This window comes from Gopherus evgoodei, chromosome 6, assembly GCF_007399415.2.
Source record: "Gopherus evgoodei ecotype Sinaloan lineage chromosome 6, rGopEvg1_v1.p, whole genome shotgun sequence".
In the NCBI taxonomy this organism is placed as follows: Eukaryota; Metazoa; Chordata; order Testudines; family Testudinidae; genus Gopherus; species Gopherus evgoodei.
In genome coordinates, this window is record NC_044327.1 from 31,317,043 (window position 1) to 31,338,224 (window position 21,182).

A 21,182-nucleotide genomic window follows, 5' to 3' on the forward strand; every position below is an offset into this window, starting at 1 on the left:
CTGCTCAGTTTCTTTCATACACTTTATCCAGCAGTTTGCCTGCAACATCTGCTCTGGGTGGACTGTATCCTGGTGTTAATAACTGAACCATGTTAGTGAAGTGTGGGTTCTCAATCATACGGGAACGGGAGTTTGTTGCATAAACAAACCAGGCATTTTTTTCATCAATTACCTCTTTTTGTAATCTGTTGGTTCTTATCACAAACTTATATATGGTTATTTCTGGATGATGGAGTTTTTTTTGTTTTGTTTTTTTTGCTACAGGTGATATACTGTGGTTATGAGACATACATGATGTTACTGAAACACTGTCATTGGCAGGTAACTCTGAAACTATAGAAAATGATGGTGATCTTGAAGGTGGATAATCTTCAGAATCCTGTATGTTGAGGATGGATTCTCCTAAACAAAATGTCAGTGCAGTTAATTATTATCACCATACTGCTCAGTTAGTACAACTCATTGCATTCGCTGACACTCAGTACTCCTTTAAGGGTGAAATTGTAAAAGAAAGATCTGCCTATTTCATTTTTATTTTTTATCACAATACCATAGAGGAACAACTATATTTTTTGCTCAAACATGAGAATTCAAGAATAGTCCAGAAGGAAGACAAGCAGCCCTTAAGAAAGAAGTATGAAATAAAAAAGTTTACCAACCTGAAGATCCTGCATGTTCAGACCTGTTCCTTTCATCATCTCCAATGCAGCTTCCTTCTGAGAAGGGACACTTCTCATGATGTGTTTCATTCAGGCAACCAAGCCTTGCATTTCTTTGTTGCACTGTTTACATCTTGAACGCATGACTGTCTTACCTACAGGTAGAGGAACTTCATTAAAATGTTCCCAAACTGGGTCTCTCTTATGGCCTGCTGCCATTATAGGTTTTCCCTTCTAGTGAGAGAACGGTGTGGTAGATCTCAAAACAATGAAGGCTACACTCAGAAAGACCCCAAGACTTCAGGAATATGCTGCCCAGACAGTTTCACTTTTGTTTCTACTGCCTTCTCACATTTATCTCCAGACTTCTTCTCCTGGTCCAGATCTATTCTGCCCCCAACAATCTTCTATTCATTGAACTTTTTTTAACTTTTCGCTTTTAGAGAGAAGTAAGGGATTGGCTCTGTGTACACAAATTTGCAGAGGGACAATAAGGTTGAGGTCTTTTATATCTCACCTCTATATATTATATAATATTATATTAAATTATTATATTATATTATATTATTTTAAAACATTTTTGCTGTTAACAAGCATATTACCTCTGGAGAGACAAATCCACAGTTTGAGAACTGCAAAACTAAGCATCTCTGATGGTATCTTCTACACTGAGCACTGAGTCCCATTGGGTAGATAGAAAGATTAACCTAAATAATCTATACAGAAGCCCCATGAACCCCATAAAATTGCATCCCTAATCCATGAACTATTGGAACCAATTCACAAACCTTTTCTTAAACATTACATGGATATATTGCCTCATACTATAGAATAAGAAATTATAATCCCTATTGCATGATGAGATATCTTTGTTTTAATTAAGATAGGTTTTTCCTCAAAAAAGCATTGTATCCAAAAATCCGATTTAAAAAAAAAATCTTAAATCATTGATTTTTATCCACCCTGGCTTGCACCCTTCTTGTCATGTGCAATTTATGTCACAGACAGAAGAACTGACCCTGTAGTTTAAATTTGTTCTATCCCTAGCTCATACTTAAATGGTGTACATAAATCATGTTAGCCCAGGTCCTTCTCCAATCAAAGTCAATCAATTTGCCATCGACTTATATAGAAGTAGGGGAAATGAAGATTTTTTTTTTTTTTTTTTGCTGCAATGTAGGGAAGTGACAGTTTTGCAGCAACAACCTGCCTTTCATTACATAATATCTCTTGCTGAACTGTTAGCAAAGATCAAATCCAGAAGTGTTCATTTTAAAAACATTTCTGGTGCTGAGTTTAGTTAATTTTAATTGCAGTTTGTTATACTGACTCACGTCATGTCATGTAACATTAATTAAAATACATTGGTATCTATTGTAAGTCCCCAAAGGAATTCAATGTCTGCATGTTTTTAGTTTTAAACCTGGAAATACTGTTTGCCAATTACATTCTCTGCCTTGACAAATTGGATTATATGAGCCTATTCAAATCTCAGGGCTTGGTCTTCGAATGACTGGCATACATCCATGGGTAGATTAATTCTTTGTAATTAGTGTAGGAAACATTTTATTCTTGGTGCTTTATAAAATTCATCTTGGATATAATTTGACATGACATTTGCAGTAAATTTGTCTCCTGTAAGCCTCATCCTCCCCTCCCTCCAAGATAGTAAACCTGGGAATAGAAAAGCAGAGTAAGAGTTTACATATGTAGTTTAGCTGATTGCTGGAGAATTGCTGCACTGCCAACCCCAAGCATTCAAAAACCAAGAGTCAGATCCCCCAAATCCTGAGAGACTTTAAAAACTGTTTTCAGAGTGGTAGCCGTGTTAGTCTATATCAGCAGAAAGAACGAGGAGTACTTGTGGCACCTTAGAGACTAGCAAATTTATTTGAGCATAAGCTTTTGTGGGCTAAAGCCCACTTCATCAGATGCATGCAGTGGAAAATACAGTAGGAAGATGTGTGTGTGTGTGTGTGTGTGTGTATATATACACACAGAGAACATGAAAAAATGGGGGTTGCCATACCAAGTCTAATGAGACTAATCGATTAATGTGGGCTATTATCAGCAGGAGAAAAAAAACTTTTGTAGTGATTATCAGGATGGCCCATTTCAAACAGTTGACAAGAAGGTGTGAGTAACAGTAGGGGAAAATTAGCATGAGGAAATAGTTTTTAGATTATGTAATGACTCATCCATTCCCAGTTATATGAGAACCCTTTGCAACTGTTCAAAGTCAGCTTTGGATTCAACTATCTTGCGTACCGGTAATTTATTAGTATCTGCAAATTTTGCCACCTTGGTTTACTCCCTTTTCCAGTAATAGGATAAAATTTAATACTGAAAAGTGCAAGGTCATACATTTAGGGATTAATAACAAGAATTTTAGTTATAAATTGGGGACACATCAGTTGGAAGTAACGGAGTAGGAGAAGGACCTCAGAGTATTGGTTGATCACAGGATGACTACGAGCCGCCAGTGTGATATGGCTGTTAAAAAAGCTAATGCAGTTTTAAGATGCATCAGGCGAGGTGTTTCCAGCAAAGATAAGGAGGTGTTAGTACTGTTGTATAGGGCACTGGTGAGACCTCGTCTGGAATACTGTGCGCAGTTCTGGTCTCCAATGTTTAAGAAGGATGAATTCAAACTGGAACAGGTTCAGAGATGGGCTGCTAGGATGATCCAAGGAAAGGAAATCCTGTCTTATGAAAGGAGACTGAAAGAGCTTGGCTTGTTTAGCCTAACCAAAAGAAGGTTGAGGGGGGGATATGATTGCTCTTTATAAATATATCAGAGGGATTAATATCAGGGGGAGAGAGGAATTATTTAAGCTTAGTACCAATGTGGACACAAGAACAAATGGATATAAACTGGACACTAGGAAGTTTAGACTTGAAATTAGACGAAGGTTTCTAACCATTAGAGGAGTGAAGTTCTGGAACAGCCTTCCAAGGGGAGTAGTGGGGGCAAAAGACATATCCGGCTTTAAAACTAAGCCTGATAAGTTTATGGAGGGGATGGTATGATGAATAGCCTAATTTTGGCAATTAATTTAGCAATTGATCATTGGTTATCAGCAGGTAAGTATGCCCAGTGGTCTGGGATGGGATGTTAGATGGGTTGAGATCTGAGTTACTATAGAGAATTCTTACCTGGGTGCTGGCTGGTGAGTCTTGCCCACATGCTCAGGGTTTAACTGATTGCCATATTTGGGATCAGGAAGGAATTTTCCTCCAGGGCAGATTGGCAGAGGCCCTGGAGGTTTTTCGCCTTCCTCTGCAGCGTGGGGCACAGGTCACTTGCTGGAGGATTCTCTGCAGCTTGAGGTCTTCAAACCACAAATTTGAGGACTTCAATAACTCAGACATAGGTTAGGGGTTTGTTATAGAAGTGACTGGGTGAGATTCTGTGGCCTGCATTGTGCAGGAGGTCAGACTAGATGATCATAATGGTCCCTTCTGACCTTAAAGTCTGAGTCTATAATTTATGAATATGTTCAACAGCACAGATCCCACTATAAATCCTTGGGAGACTCTACTATTTATGAAAACTGACCATTTTTTCCTATCCTTTGTTTCCTCTCTCTTATGGATCCATGACATGACTGTCCCTCTTATTCATGACTGCTTACTTTTTTGAAGAGTCTTTGGTCTTAAATTAGAATATAAGAACATAAAAACAGCCATACTGGGTCACACCAAAGGTCCATCTAACCCAGTATCCTGTCTTCCAGCAGTGGTCAATGCCAGGTGTCCCAGAGGGAATGAACAGAACAGGTAACTAAGTGATCCATTCCCTTTCAATCATTCCATGATTCTGGCAAATAGAAGCTAGGGACACCATTTCTGCCATCCTGGCTAATAGCCATTGATGGACCTACCCTCTTTTTTGAATGCTGTTATAGTCTTGGCCTTCACAACATCATCTGACAAAAAGAGTTCCACAGGTTGACTGTGCGTTGTGTGAAAAAAATACTTCCTTTTGTTTATTTTAAACCTGCTGCCTATTAATTTCATTTGGTGATCTCTAGTTCTTGTGTCATGAGAAGGAATAAATAATATATAACACTTCCTTATTTACTTTCTCCACACAAGTCATGATTTTATAGACCTCTATCATATCCCCCCTTAGTCGTCTCTTTTCATCTCTTTTCCAGCTGAAAAGTCCCAGTCTTCTTAATCTCTCCTCATATGGAAGGCCTTCCATACACCCTAGTCATTTTTGTTGCCCTTTTCTGAACCTTTTCCAATTCCAATATATCTTTTTTTTGAGATGGGGTGACAAAATCTTGCACACAATATTCAAGGTGTACACATACCATGGATTTATATAGAGGCAATATGAAATTTTCTGTCTTATTTAATCCTTTCTTAATGATGCCCAACGTTCTGTTTGCTTTTTTAACTGCTGCTGCACATTTCCAGGATGTTTTCACAGAACTATCCACAAAGACTCCAAGATCTCTTTCTTGAGTGGTAACAGCTAATTTAGACCCCATCATTTTATATGTGTAGTTGGGATTATGTTTTCCAATATGCATTACTTTGCATTTATCAACGTTTAATTTCATCTGCGATTTTGTTGCCCAGTAACCCAGTTTTGAGAGATCCTTTTATAGCTCTTTGCAGTCTGCATGGGACTTAACTGTCCTTGAGTAGCTTTGTATCATCTGCAAATTTAGAAACCTCACTGTTTACCCCTTTTCCCAGATCATTTATGAATATGTTGAATAGGACTGGTTCCAGTACAGACCCCTGGGGGACACTACTATTTACCTCTCTCCATTCTGAAAACTGACCATTTATTCCAACCCTTTTTTCCTATCTTTTAACCAGTTACCAATCCACCTGCTGCCACTCATGTAATAACCTTAGTCCCAGATTTGGACCTTAGCATCCAAAATATGGGGGTTAGCATGAAAACCTCCACGCTTAGTCACCAGCTTGGACCTGGTACCTGCTGCCACCACCCAAAAAATTAGAGTGTTTGGGGGCACTCTGGTCCCACTGAAAAACCTTCCCTGGGGACCCCAAGACCCAAATCCCTTGAGTCTCACAACAGAGGGAAATAATCCTTTTTCCCTCCCCCCCCCCCTCCAGGTGCTCCTGGAGAGATACACAGACACAAGCTCTGTGAATCCAAACAGAGTGACTTCCCCTCTCCGTTCCCGGTCCTGGAACAAAAAGGACTTTCCTATTCCCCCAGAAGGAATGCAAAATCAGGCTCGCCAATTCAACACACACAGATCTCCCCTGATTTCTTCCTCCCACCAATTCCCTGGTGAGTACAGACTCAATTTCCCTGAAGTAAAGAAAAACTCCAACAGGTCTTAAAAGAAAGCTTTATATAAAAAGAAAGAAAAAATACAAATGGTCTCTCTGTATTAAGATGACCCAATACAGGGCAATTTCTTAAAAGAATATTGAATAAACAGCCTTATTCAAAAAGAATACAAATCAAAGCACTCCAGCACTTATATTCATGCACATACCAAAAAAAAAACCATATAACTTACTATCTGATCTCTTTGTCCTTACACTTAGAAACAGAAGATTAGAAAACAGAACTACTTCTCCAAAGCTCAGAGAAAGCAGGCAGCCAGAAAACAAAGACCTCAGACACACAATTCCCTCCACCCAAAGTTGAAAAAATCCGGTTTCCTGATTGGTCCTCTGGTCAGGTGCTTCAGGTGAAAGAGACATTAACCCTTAGCTATCTGTTTTTGACAGACTGGTTCCAGTACAGACCCCTGGGGGACACTACTATTTACCTCTCTCCATTCTGAAAACTGACCATTTATTCCAACCCTTTTTTCCTATCTTTTAACCAGTTACCAATCCATGAGAGGACTTCCTTCTTATCCCATGATAGTTTACTTTGCTAATGAGCCTTTGGTGAGGGACCTTGTCAAAAGCTTTCTGAAAAACTAAGTACAGTATATCCACTGAACCCACCCCCCCCTTTTCCACATGCTTTTTGACCTCCCCTGCCCCTGAGAATTCTAGTAGATTGGTGAGGCATGGTTTCCCTTTACAACAAATTATGTTCCTCTATATGTCTGACAATTTTGTTCTTTACTAACATTTCAACCAGTTTGCCCGGTGCTGAAGTCAGGCTTACTGGCCTGTAATTGCTGGTATCACCTCTGGAGCTCTTTTTAAAAATTGGCATCATGTTAGCTATCCTCCAGTCATTTGGTACAGAAGCTGATTTAAGTGATAGCTTACAGACTACAGTTAGTAGTTCTGCAATTTCACATTTGAGTTCCTTCAGAACTCTTGGGTGAACACCATCTGGTCCTGTTTGGTTTATCAGTTTGTTCCAAAACCTCCTCTAATGACACTTAAATCTGAGACAGTTCCTCAGATTTGTCACCTAATGGCTCAGGTTTGGAAACCTCCCTCACATCCTCAGCCATGAAGACCAATGCAAAGAATTCATTTAGTTTCTCCTCAATGGCTTTATCCCCCTCGAGTGCTCCTTTAGCAGCTCGATCATCCAGTGGCCCCTGTCATAAACAGATAGCTAAGGGTTAATGTCTCTTTTACCTGGAAAGAAGTAATCTAAACCACCTAACCAGAGGACCAGTCAGGAAACAGGATTTTTTTCAACTCTGGGTGGAGGGAATTGTGTGTCTGAGTTCTTTGTCTTCTGCCTGACTCTTTCTTAGCTATGGGAAGGATTTTTCTATTTCCTGCTTTCTAATCTTCTGTTTCCAGTTGTGAGTACAAAAAGATCAGATAGGATTTATGTTTTTTTGGTATTTACATGTCTCTAGTTGCTGGAGTGCTTTGAATTGTATTCTTTTTGAATAAGGCTGTTCATTCAATATTCTTTTAAGCAATTGACCCTGTATTTGTTACCTTAATACAGAGAGACCATTTGTATGTATTTTTCTTTCTTTTTCTATAAAGCTTTCTTTTAAGACCTGTTGGAGTTTTTCTTTAGTGGGGAACTTCAGGGAATTGGGTCTGCAGCTCACCAGGGAATTGGTGGGAGGAAGAAGTCAGGGGGAGATCTGTGTGTGTTAGATTTACTAGCCTGATTTTGCATTCCCTCTGGGTGAAGAGGAAAGTGCTTTTTGTTTCCAGGACTGGAATTACAGAGGGTGGATGGACTCCCTCTGCTTAGATTCACGGAGGTTGCTTCTGTGTATCTCTCCAGGAGCACCTGGAGGGGGGAAGGGATAAGATTTATTTCCCTTTGTTGTGAGACTCAAGGGTTTAGGTCTTGGGGTCCCCAGGGAAGGGTTTCGGGGGGACCAGAGTGCCCCAAAACACTCTAATTTTTTGGGTGGTGGCAGCAGTACCAGGTCCAAGCTGGTAACTAAGCTTGGAGGTTTTCATGCTAACCCCCATATTTTGGACGCTAAGGTCCAAATCTGGGAATAGGTTATATGACATGGTGTGCAGCGTTGGGATAGACAGAATCCAGAAGCCAGTAGGAATATTATATTTTTCTTTTCTCTGCTAGGGGCTTTTTAGCAGAGAGAGTTGGGTTTTAAAAGGGAAGCCTCTGATGTATTTAAAATAAATTGCTATTACTTTGAGTGTTTGGCTAGGTGTTCTTCACATTCTCTTTTGGCCTTTCTAAATATATTTTTACACTTCATTTGCCGAGTTCATGCTCCTTTCTATTTTCCTCACTAGGATTTAACTTCCACTTTTGAAAGCATGCCTTTTTGCCTCCCACTGCTCTTTTATTTTGTTGTTTAGCCACAGTGGCTCTTTTCTGGTTCTCTTACTTTGTTTTTTAATTTGGGGTATACATTTAAGTTGAGCCTCTATTATGGTGTCTTTAAAAAGTTTCCATGCAGCTTGCAGGAATTTCACTTTTGGCACTGTACCTTTTAATTTCTGTTTAACCGCCTCATTTTTTGTGTAGTTCCCCTTTCTGAAGTTAGAAGCTACAGTGTTGAGCTGCTGTGGTGTTTTCCCCACCACAGGAATGTTAAATTTAATTATATTATGGTCATTATTACCAAGCGGTCCAGCTATATTCACCTCTTGATCCCGTGCTCCACTTAGCACTAAATCAAGAATTGCCTCTCCTCTGGTGGGTTCCAGGACTAGCTGGTCCAAGAAGCAGGCATTTAAGGTGTCAAGTAACTTTATCTCTGCATCCCGTCCTGAGGTGACATGTACCCAGTCAATATGGGGATAGTTGAAATCCCCCATTATTACTGAGTTTATTTTAATAGCCTCTCTAATCTCCCTGAGCATTTCACAGTCACTATTACCATCCTGGTCAGGTGGTTGGTAATATATCCTTACTGCTATATTCTTATCAGAGCATGGAATTTCTATCACTAGAGATTCTGTGGTACAGTTTGGTTCATTTAAGATTGTTACTTCATTTGATTCTATGCTTTCTTTCCCATATAGCACCAGTCCCCCATCAGCCTGACCTGGTCTGTCTTTCCAATATATTTTGTACCTTGGTATTACTGTGTCCCACTGATTATCCTCATTTCACCAAGTTTCTGTGATGCGTATTGTATCAATATCCACATTTAATATGAGCCACTCTAGCTCACCCTTCTTATTATTTAGACTTCTAGCATTGCTATATAGGCACCTTAAAAACTTGTCACTTTAGCTGTCTGCCATTATGTGATGTAATTGAATGGGACCTTTTTTCATTTGACTGTTTCTCATCAGATCCTATCTATATTTTATCATCTTCTATCCTCTTCTCCTTACTAGGACCTAGAGAATCTCCATTAATAGATCCTCCCCTAAGGGATGTCGCTGACCGAACCATTTGCTCCTCCGCATCTGTTGGCTTTCCCCCAGCCCTTAATTTAAAAACTGCTGTCTGACCTTTTTAAATTTAAGTGCCAGCAATCTGGTTCCATTTTGGTTTAGGTGGAGCCCATCCTTCCTGTATAGGCTCTCCTTTTCCCAAAAGTTTCCCCAGTTCCTAATAAATCTCAACTCCTCCTCCCTACGCCATTATCTCATTCACGCATTGAGACACTGCAGTTCTGCCTAACTGGCCCCGCATGTGGAACTGGAAGCATTTCAGAGAATGCTACCATGGAGGTCCTGGACTATCAATTTCTTACCTAGTAGCCTAAATTTATTCTCCAGGACCTCTCTCCTATCCTTCCCTATGTCATTGGTACCTACATGTATCATGACCAACAGCTCCTCCCCAGCACGACACACAAGTCTATCTAGATGGCTTGAGATCTCCAACCTTTGCACCAGGCAGGTAAGTCACCATGCAGTTCTCCTGGTCATCTCAAACCCAGCTATCTGTGTTTCTAATGATCGAATTCCCCATAACTATTACCTATCTCTTCCTAATAACTGGAGTTCCCTCCCCTGGAGGGGTATCCTCAGTGTGAAATGATACCACAACATCAGGAGGGTCCCAATTATGGGATCATTTCCCTCTGCTCCAGTTGGATGTTCTCCTTCCCTGAGACTTTCATCCTCCTCAATATAACAGAGGCTGTCATACCAGAGGTGGGACCATTCTACTGTGTCCTGGAAAGTCTCATTTACATACCTCTCTGTCTCCCTGAGCGCCTCCAGTTCAGCCACTTTGGTCTCCAAAGTCCGTACATGGTCTCTGAGGACCCAGAGCTCCTTGCACTGAATGCACACATATGCCACCTGTCCAGAGAGCAGGTAATCATACATGCTGTATTGGGTGCAATAAACTGTATAGCCTCTACTCTGCTGCTGCACTTCTGCCTGCATTATCTTTTTACTCCTGAAGTTCGTTCCTTTGTTTGTTTGTATCATGGGGTGTTTTTGGCTTTAAGTTTAAAGAATGCTAAGCTTATCTAGCCCCCTCCCACACACTCCCCCGTCTAAACTCCCTTGCAAAACTCCTCTATTAACTGCTCTTGTTCCCTAGCTCCTCTGGTCACTTAGGAGCAGGCTTTTTAAAGCCCTGGTCTTCCTGAGTAGCCCCACCCCCTGGTTAATAGTTGATGAGTGCTAAAGGGCTTAGGGATCAAACCTCCTTAAGAAGCTTTCAGCCTTGCCTACCAGGCTGCTAGCTCAGCTCACACATGGTCAGCACATGGTAACTCCAAACAAACAGACCAAACAGTATATTTCAGTCAAGCAGCATGCACACCACAAACACGCACACTACAGACAACAAACTTACTCCAAGGGTCACATAATTGCTCCTTCTTCACCTGGAGAACTCCCTTGCATTAAAATGTGCATTGCTTTTTTGCACCTAGTGATCCAGATTGCACTATATCAGTGGTCTGTCTTGTCATTATTTATCACTCCCCCAATTTTTGTTTCATCTGCAACCTTTATCAGTGATGATTTTATGCTTTCTTCCAGTTCATTGATGTGTTAAATAGCATAGAGCCAAGAACACATCCTGTGGGATACATACCTGCTTGATGATGATTCCTCACTTTTAGTTATGTTTTGAGACCCATCAGTTAGCCAGTTTTTAATCCCTTTAATGTGTTGTTAATTTTATAATCTAGTTTTTAATGAAAATGTCATATGGTACCAAGTCAAATGCCTCCAGAAGTCTAGATATATTACATCAATGCCATTACTTTTATAAACGAAACATGTAAATTTGTCAAAATATTAAATTAGTCTGTCAGGATCCATTTTCCACAATCCCATGCTGATTGTCATTAATTATATCACCCTCCTTTAATTCTTTATAAATTGAGTCCTGTATCAGCTATTCCATTGTCTTGCCCATGACTGATGTCAGATTAGCAGCCCTGTAATTGTACAGTCATCTTGTTTACTCTTTTTTAAATATTGGCACAACATTAGATTTTAAAGAATTTCTTCTCTTCATATTCTGTGGTCCTTGATTAATTTTTTTCTTCAACATCTTGATTTTGTGCTGAGTGCTCATCTCTTACTCTCCTTTTTATTATTAGTTTAGCACCCTCCTTACAACTCTAGTCCACCTGTTTCTGAGGAAATTAGTTTCTCTTTTCCTGTGGGTGAGGCTGTCCGAACTATACCTCTCCAGTGGTAGATCTGAGATCAAAACTCTCACTCAGCTTATTGGGTCACATTGCTTTCATTGTATTCTCTGTCTTGTCCATATTTTCTTCCAGGCCAATGCTGCACACTTTTTAGCCTGTACCACCACTTCTACCCTCCTGTGGTGGACTTTGCCAAAAGAAACTGGTGTAATTCCGTTTCTTAGAGTTATGTATGTTTGTCTGATGAGCCTTGATTCCGTTGGATGCAAGGGACAGAAGCTCTACCCGCTTAGTCATTTATCGACCATCTTTCACTGAGTCTAATTTTCTTAAATTGTATGAGGAAACCATATAAAAGTATTAAAGGTAAAAAAAATTGACACAAACTTGTCTGCAGCCAATATAAGTCAATTTCTGAGGGTTAGCAACAGCAGCAGATGCCTGACAGGAAAACCCCTACAGCTACTGTACAGAAATGTATAATTCCTGGTAGTGACAGAACAGAAGTTATATAATTAATCCAGGCATGCAGCAACAACATGCAAGCTTCATTTTAATGTGATAATGTTGCATACCATCTGATATTTCTTTCCATAAAGGCAAGCATTTTTCCTCTTCTCCTCCTCTGGCTTCTCTCCACTTCCTTTCTGTCTGCAGACACGAAGTAAATGTTGAACAACTTCCAAGATAATTTTTCCCCAAATCAGATTTGCCCCCTGTCATAGCCAGGAGTGAGATTCTGATTCTCTAATAACCAGCAACTTTTTCTCATGACTCAAAGTGTGCATGTGCGTGAGAAAAGGCTCAATGGCATTCCCTAGCTATCAACAGTTTCCTTGATTTGTGGCTGCTTCACTGTGTTTTAAGCAGAGCTGAAAGCACGGGAAGTTGAGACATCGGGAGTGTCACAACAATGATATGCTACAATGGGGAATAATTCATATGGTGTTGCATCCTGCTGTGTTATTGGATTTTACTCCTTCTGCTATAGGCTTTCATCTGGCTACTCCCCTGATTTCAGAGCAAGATTCCAAGCTTAGCCTTTTGTCTTTAGTTTCTGTATTTTATTACTAGATTTCATTTACTCGTGACAGCAATATAAATTACTGTTACCACAAGAAGATTTGCACAGAGCACAATGATTTTACTTTACCACTATAAGAAACACAGGGATGATTTACTCTGAGTTAAGTAATGATCCTGAGTTTCATTTTCTTCCTCTTCTCTCTCCCCTTCCACCCCTTAGCATGTTTCTTCTGCTTTGAAAATCATTAGTAGATCTTGCCATTGGTCTGGAGAAGTTCAGATCCCCTTAAAAAACTAACAAGACTTGCAGCTGGATACCTGTGTAAGGCACTGAACGACTGCAGTGCTTCAGTGTCGTCTTATAGGAGAATAGCATATTCAAGGATCTGATCCTGCAAAGTGCTGCTGAGTGCCTCTTTTGGAATGCTGAGAATGCCTTAAACTTCCTGAGAATGCAATGGGAGTTGAGGGCACTCACCGCCTTGCAGGATTGGGCTCTCATCTCCAAATCCCCAGTGACTATAAGTCAACATAACTCAGTTAACTCCAGTGGAGTTTGTCAGTTACATCCACTGAGGACCCAGTGTTGACTCTCTCTCAGTAGCCTTAAATATTGGTTTAGCTTTTGTAGCTTAGTATTTTCACACTGAGTTCATAATTACTGGGGCCAGGCAGTACTTAACCTCTTGATTAAAAAAAATCTAGTGGCTGTTCTGAATGATCAAAATTATTATCATTCCGAACGTTATTTGAACATGTTCTTGGGCATTAAAGGTTTGATCTTCCTCCATTCAGGTCAATGGGAGTTTTGGTCTTTGACTTCTCTGGGAGTAGGACTGGGCCCTTATTATACAACACAGTGGAGCCTGTGTATGTTTTCATTAGTCTTTTATAACTGTAGATTTAATTTAGATTGATGGGAATCAAAACAGAATCCTGCTGCTGCTTGGCAATTGGCAGACTATAGAGGTGTTGTAGCATGACTCTCCACTTGTCCTGGTACCTTTCATATGTGGTACTGAAGTACGTGCATGTTCCATTAGCTGTTTTCCTTAAGTAGCGTCACAAGATGACTAGATTACTATTCTGCTGCACTCCTTTACATTCTGCACATACAGAGCTTTTATCATCATTCTCCTATTAAACCATTTCAAGATTGTTTCTTAAAGATACCCAGCAATGTGGTTATGATTGGTGGGTTTGGTTCCCCTCCATTTAGTTTTTACCAGATTCCCCAGGAGCGTAAATGGTAGTTAGGGAAATGCTACATGTTGTGGCATCAGAGCAATAGCTAGGGAAAGCCGATGGTCTGGTTAGCTACCGGCCATTGAGACCTAATGGTCAGTGCAGAATCAACGGGAAGAGCTGGAGTTGTGGTCAGGAGTCGAGCCCAGGTTTGAAGTCAGCAGCCAAAAGAGACCCAAAGGGCAGAGCCAGAGTCATGGTCAGGAGACAAGCCAATGGTCAGAGCCAGGAGTTAAGAATCAGGAATTCAGAAGTAGGCAGAGACTAGGGCTGGAGTGGAGCAGGAAAAGGGTGCAGCAAGAGCTGGACAGAAGGCAGGCCTGATGCCACTGCAGACTTGCACAATCCCTTAGTGCAGGTTTATTGGGCACAGCCGAGCATATTGGGTTGCTTGGTAGCCAAGCCCAGAGGCAGCTGAGTTCCTAATACAAGGCCGTTTATACTCAAAATAGGATTCACAAAGCAAAATGGAGTTTGTATTTGCATATATCAAACTGTAAACATACACCCTAATCCATCACAACATACCATTAGGTACATTGGTTTTTACTTATTGAAGTAAGCCAATAATAACGGAAAAGATATATAACTGCATATAATATAATATAATTGGGTTTGGATGCAGATGTAGGGTCCTGTTATTAGGGTAATGGTGACAGAGGTTAAAACTGATGCTTTTTAGGAATGTGAGAAATTGGTTTAATATGACCAAATATATACTTTTTTGTTCAGAGCCTCTTATTTGATACCATTTTTTTCATTAATACTGACATTTTCAATTATAATTATATCAATTTTCCCCCAGGAACATAGTGTTGATGGAAAAAATCCCAAATGTGACTGTAGATTGTGTTGCTATAGTATTACAAAGTGATTCAATCATAGAGGACCTGTTTCAGAATACAAATGTACTTACTTAGAATAGCATTTAGAAGGCTGACTTTGTTCCTATATTTAATTACAGCAGAAACCTCTAATTTTGGACAGCCCATGGAAAGCCTATTGCCACAGTTAAGAAGCCTTCAAAGTCTTTTCAGAGATTCTTTGAAACCAAATAAAATACCGTAATGAAGAAAATACAGTGCAATTAATTTGTTCGATCTTTCTTTCTTCTCTTAATCTTACTTCAGAATTGTGGCATTAAATAAAACCAAACCTACAACTTAGAATTTTACACCTTTAAATTTATGGTTAAACACCATTTAACCCTTTGGCACTTGGTAAATAAATCCCTAATTGGGGTCTGATCCCGTAGTCCTTACTCAGGAAAATCCATTACTTACACGTAATGAGGCAAAACTCTTATTAATCTATAAGAGCTTTATAGACTTATAGACTCTAGGACTGGAAGGGACCTTGAGAGGTCATCGAGTCCAGTCCCCTGCCCTCATGGCAGGACCAAATACTGTTTAGACCATCCCTAATAGACATTTATCTAACCTACTCTTAAATATCTCCAGAGATGGAGATTCCACAACTTCCCTAGGCAATCTATTCCAGTGTTTAACTACCCTGACAGTTAGGAACTCTTTCCTAATGTCCAACCTAAATCTCCCTTGCTGCAGTTTAAGCCCATTGCTTCTTGTTCTATCATTGGAGGCTAAGGTGAACAAGTTTTCTCCCTCCTCCTGATGACACCCTTTTAGATACCTGAAAACTGCTATCATGTCCCCTCTCAGTCTTCTCTTTTCCAAACTAAACAAACCCAATTCCGTCAGCCTTCCTTCATAGGTCATGTTCTCAAGACCTTTAATCATTCTTGTTGCTCTTCTCTGGACCCTCTCCAATTTCTCCACATCTTTCTTGAAATGCGGTGCCCAGAACTGGACACAAGACTCCAGTTGAGGCCTAACCAGCGCAGAGTAAAGCGGAAGAATGACTTCTCGTGTCTTGTTTACAACACACCTGTTAATGCATCCCAGAATCACGTTTGCTTTTTTTGCAACAGTATCACACAGTTGACTCATATTAAACTTGTGGTCTACTATGACCCCTAGATCTCTTTCTGCCATACTCCTTCCTAGACAGTCTCTTCCCATTCTGTATGTGTGAAACTGATTGTTCCTTCCTAAGTGGAGCACTTTGCATTTATCTTTATTGAACTTCATCCTGTTTATCTCAGACCATTTCCCCAATTTGTCCAGATCATTTTGAATTTTGACCCTGTCCTCCAAAGCAGTTGCAATCCCTCCCAGTTTGGTATCGTCCGCAAACTTAATAAGCGTACTTTCTATGCCAACATCTAAATCATTGATGAAGATATTGAACAGAGCCGGTCCCAAAACTGACCCCTGCGGAACCCCACTTGTTATATCTTTCCAGCAGGATTGGGAGCCATTAAAAACTACTCTCTGAGTACGGTTATCCAGCCAGTTATGCACCCACCTTATAGTAGCCCCATCTAAATTGTACTTTCCTAGTTTATCTATAAGAATATCATGCGAGACTGTATCAAATGCCTTACTAAATTCTAGGTTTATCACATCCACCGCTTCTCCCTTATCCATAAGGCTCGTTATCCTATCAAAGAATGTTATCAGATTAGTTTGACACGATTTGTTCTTTACAAATCCATGCTGGCTATTCCCTATCACCTTACCACCTTCCAAGTGTTTGCAGATGATTTCTTTAAGTACCTGCTCCATTGTCTTCCCTGGCACAGAAGTTAAACTAACTGGTCTGTAGTTTCCTGGGTTGTTTTTATTTCCCTTTTTATAGATGGGCACTATATTTGCCCCCTTCCAGTCTTCTGGAATCTCCCCCGTCTCCCATGATTTCCCAAAGATAATAGCTAGAGGCTCAGATACCTCCTCTATTAACTTCTTGAGTATTCTAGGATGCATTTCATCAGGCCCTGGTGATTTGCAGGCATCTAACTTTTCTAAGTGATTTTTTACTTGCTCTTTTTTTATTTTATCTTCTAAACCTACCCCCTTCCCATAAGCATTCACTATATTAGACATTCCTTCAGACTTCTCAGTGAAGACCGAAACAAAGAAGTCCTTAAGCATCTCTGCCATTTCCAAGTCTCCCGTTACTGTTTCCCCCTCCTCACTGAGCAGTGGGCCTACCTTGTCCTTGGTCTTCCTCTTGCTTCTAATGTATTGATAAAAAGTCTTCTTGTTTCCCTTTATTCCCATAGCTAGTTTGAGCTCATTTTGTGCCTTTGCCTTTCTAATCTTGCCCCTGCATTCCTGTGTTATTTGCCTATATTCGTCCTTTGTAATCTGACCTAGTTTCCATTTTTTATATGACGCCATTTTATTTTGTAGGTCACGCAAGATCTCATGGTTAAGCCAAGGTGGTCTTATGCCACATTTTCTATATATAGTCTAGTATTTAAAAAATATAGTCTAGTATTTAAAAAAAAAAAGTGAGAGAGAAGAGCCGTGTTGAGGAGGTATGCGTTTGTTTGAATTATCTGCATATTTGCACATGTACAGAGAACAGAGCAGGGCAACTCAACTAGAAGGGCCCAGAAGTAACCAGAAAGGTGTTGTAATTACTAAGCAAGCTCAGCTGTTTTTAGCTAGTTTTCTGGAAAGCTTTCATTTTGAGCTATTTTTTTGCATGGCTGACATGTCTTCAGCCAGAGAGAAGATCCAATCAGAGCTTTAGGTAGAGGGGAGGTGGGTATAAATATAACTGGTAGTGACCATCCTAGAAAATTATGCAAAATTATAAAATGTGTCTATAGGCTGGTCTGGATCACAATACCTGTAAACATTTTGGATACCGGCCACAGATTTTCTAGCTGACTGCAAACAGTGGAATGAGTCAACTGTTAATCTATGTACTGCAAACTTACTTGCTACAAGGAGCCCCCAGACTTTTGATTATTGACAAGACAAGTCTTTTGATAAGGACTGAGCCATTGTAAAGAAAATCATGTGACATACTACATTTTAGGTCACATTATCTAGGCTAAGAATCATCTCTGTAAAGAAAGGAAAAAAAAGTTTATATATAGTGCTAAAGTACAGAAAATTAATGTTGTACTTACATTGTAATATGGATAATAGCAGCAGAGTGTTAGAAGTCTGTATAAAAAGAAATACTGGAAGATTTCCCACTTAATGTTTAACTAAAGTTATTTCAGACATATCCCAAATACCATTTAAAATGATGTCGTGTAAAGGAATTGGGTAACATCCCTTTAAATGAGTTGGGGCCCTGTAGTTGGCCTCCCTGTCTTCTGTTGTAGAAGCCATCAGAACCCTGCTGGAGCAGCAATGTACATGGGTAGCTAAATCTTGTATATTTGTATATAATAATAATAGGGTTGCCAGGCATCCGGTTTCCACTGACTGGGCCATTAAAATTCCAGTCAGCGGCACAGTGGGGGTCTGGGGTTAAGGCAGGCTCTCTGCCTGCCGTGGCTCCTGGAAACAACCAACAGGGCCCTGTGGCCCCTAGACACATGGGCAGTCAGGGAGGGTCTGCGCACTGCCCCTGGTCTGAGTGCCGGCTCTGCAGCTCCTGTTAGCTGGGAACTGCGACCAGTGAGAGCTACAGGAGCAGCGCCTGCAGTTGCGAGGGCAGTGTGTGGAACCTCCCTAGCCACCCATGCATCTGGGGCTGAAGGGACCTGGCGGCCATTTCCTGGGAGCTGCTGTTAGCATTACTGTGACCTTTCACCCCCACCCCAACCCCCCTTCCTAGCCAGGAGTCCCCTCCCACACCCAAACTCTCTCTCAAAGCCTGCACCCTTCCCACATCCCAACTCCCTGTCCTGAACCCCCTCCCACACTCCAACCCTCTTCCCCAGCTCTGAGCCCCCTCCTTCACCCCAAGCCCCTCATCCCCAGCCTCACCCCAGAGCCTGCACCACCTAGCTGGAGCCCTCACCCCTTCACACACCCCAATCCCCTCCCAAGGGTCCTCCGAAGCCGTGGGACCAGCGGACCCTCCGCAGGCAAACCACCGGAGGCAGCCTGCCTGCCATGCTTGGGGTGGCAAAATCCCTAGAGCCGCCCCTTTCAGACCCCACACCCCAACACACTGCCCTAACCTGGGCCCTCTCCTGCACCCCAAAGCCCTCATTCCTAGCCCCACCCCAAAGCCTGCACCCCCAGTTGTAGCCCTCCTCCTGCACCCAACCCCCCTGTTCCAGCCCAGTGAAAGTGAGTGAGAGTGGGGAAGAGTAAGTGATGGAGGGAGGGGGAATGGAGCGAGCAGGGGTGTTTGGTTTTGTGTGATTAGAAAGTTGGCAACCTTAGTTAAGAGAGAGGATTATTTGGAATCCATCTTTACCAGTGTGGCTTCCCCATATTCTTAACGCTGTGCAGAGATGTCATAACATTTCTTCCCAGGTCTGGACCTTAGCGTCCAAAATATGGGTGTTAGCATGAAAACCTCCACGCTTAGTTACCAGCTTGGACCTGATAACGCTGCCACCAGCTAGGAATTATACAGTGCCTAGCTCACTGTGGTCTCCCCAAAACTTTCCCTGGGGGACCCCCAGACTCAGATGCCTTGAGTCTTACAACAAAGGGGAATAACCCCCTCCCCTTGTTTCTTTGTTTCTTCCTCCCAGGCTCCCCTCCCTGGATGACCCTAGGAGATTCCCTGCTTCCAGTCCTGGAAACACAAGTACCGAGAGAGCTAATCTCTCTTCCCCCTCACCCAGAGGGTATGCAAAGTCAGGCTTAGTAAATCTAACACAAAGAGATTTTCCCCCCTGACTTCTTCTTCCCACCAATTCCCTGGTGAGCTGCAGACTCAATTCCCTGGAGTCCCCACTAAAGAAAAACTCCAACAGGTCTTAAAAATAAAGCTTTATATAAAAAGAAAGAAAAATACATTAAAAATAGACTCTGTATTAAGGTGACAATATACAGGGTCAATTGCTTAAGGGAAAAAAATGAATAAACAGCCTTATCCAAAAAGAATACAATTTAACACATTCCAGCAACTACACACATGTAAATACAACAAAAAAAAAACAATATAAACCTATTGTCTTACTATCCTTGTACTTACAACTTGGAAACAGAAGATTAGAAAGCCAGGAGATAGAAAAATCACTCTCAGAGCCGAGAGGGTCAGACCCAAGACAAAGAACAAAGAACTCACACCCAAAACTTCCCTCCACCCAGATTTGAAAAAGTCTTGTTTCCTGATTGGTCCTCTGGTCAGGTGTTTGGTTCCCCGTTTTAACCCTTCACAGATAAAAAGAACATTAACCCTTAGCTATCTGTTTATGACAAGAGAGCAACGGCTCAACAAATGGTTTTGTATCTTAAATGTAAATATCTGTTTACTAAGTAGTTGTGTGTAGTACTCTCTCTTTTTGAAGTTGACTGATAGTTGTTACTAACGCCAACATGGAGACTTTGCAGTACAGAAGCCCTGCAAAAGCATTTACACAAAGTCCTGTAAAGAATGAAGTTCTGGCCTGTGCTTCAATAAAGAGATAAGCTAAAGTGCAGAAATGTGGTGTACAATAGTAGTTGTCCATAATTTACTCTCGCTGCAAGTCACATAAGAACAGTAGGTTCATGGAATGTATGCTACTGTAATTCAGTGATGGTTAAGAGCTGTCATTATAATTTCACTATTAAGCTAAATTGGAGGCATTCTGATTTATTGCATCTTGGTTAGTTGCATCCTGATTAAGTGGGAAGACTGCATTTCATTATTTACAGTTAATTACATGACTGATATAAAGGAATGTCCATGCTCCTAATTATCATCTGTTATGATAGAAGACTAGTTACAGATAAATTTATTGCACTGTTTCTGTTTTTATTCATTCAAGAGTTTGACTAATTAACGAGATCTATTCTAGTTTGCTCCCTAGAAAAATATCGGAGCTGCTGCTTTATCAAATTAAGCATGTTTTGCAGTTTGAATGGTTTGGTGCAATGGAAGATTATTATGATTGATATTAAATTGCAAAATGGAGGCCCCATTGTGCTGGGCACTCTCCAAACATGGAGCGAGAGACAGCTCCTGATCCAAAGAACTTCTAATCTAAATAGATAAGACAACCAAGAGTAGGAGAGAATACAGAGGTAAAGGGGTAGAGAGACTTGCCCAGGTCACACAGTAGGTTTGTGAGAGAACCAGGAATAGATACTTGTCACCTAAAACTCCCCATCCAGTGCCCTATCCACTGATGACACTCCTCAAAACATTTTTCATTTTTAAATTGCTGAGGGATTTAAACAGGGTTATTTCTCTATCAGCTTTTCTCATAATACAACAGAGGCTTTTGCAGTAGTTCTGATTGAACAGGATTGTCAAGAACCTGTCTGTGCAAAATTTCTCAACCACATAGTATGGAAAAATTTGGATGAGTATCTTTGTC

General features: G+C 40.9%; 1 protein-coding gene and 1 long non-coding RNA gene across 4 annotated transcripts in view; one reads left to right on the plus strand and one right to left on the minus strand.

The window, feature by feature from the left end:
* The window catches only part of ADAMTSL1 (ADAMTS like 1), a 692,925-nt gene that overhangs the window by 249,792 nt on the left and 421,951 nt on the right, over nucleotides 1–21,182 (plus strand). The gene's annotated exons all lie outside the window — the stretch shown is intronic.
* On the minus strand, nucleotides 251–18,729 carry LOC115653492. The gene is made up of 4 exons (XR_004000934.1): nucleotides 18,719–18,729; nucleotides 7,782–7,786; nucleotides 660–1,006; nucleotides 251–402 (listed from the first exon to the last, which is right to left on the minus strand). It is a non-coding gene; the product is annotated as an uncharacterized LOC115653492 (long non-coding RNA).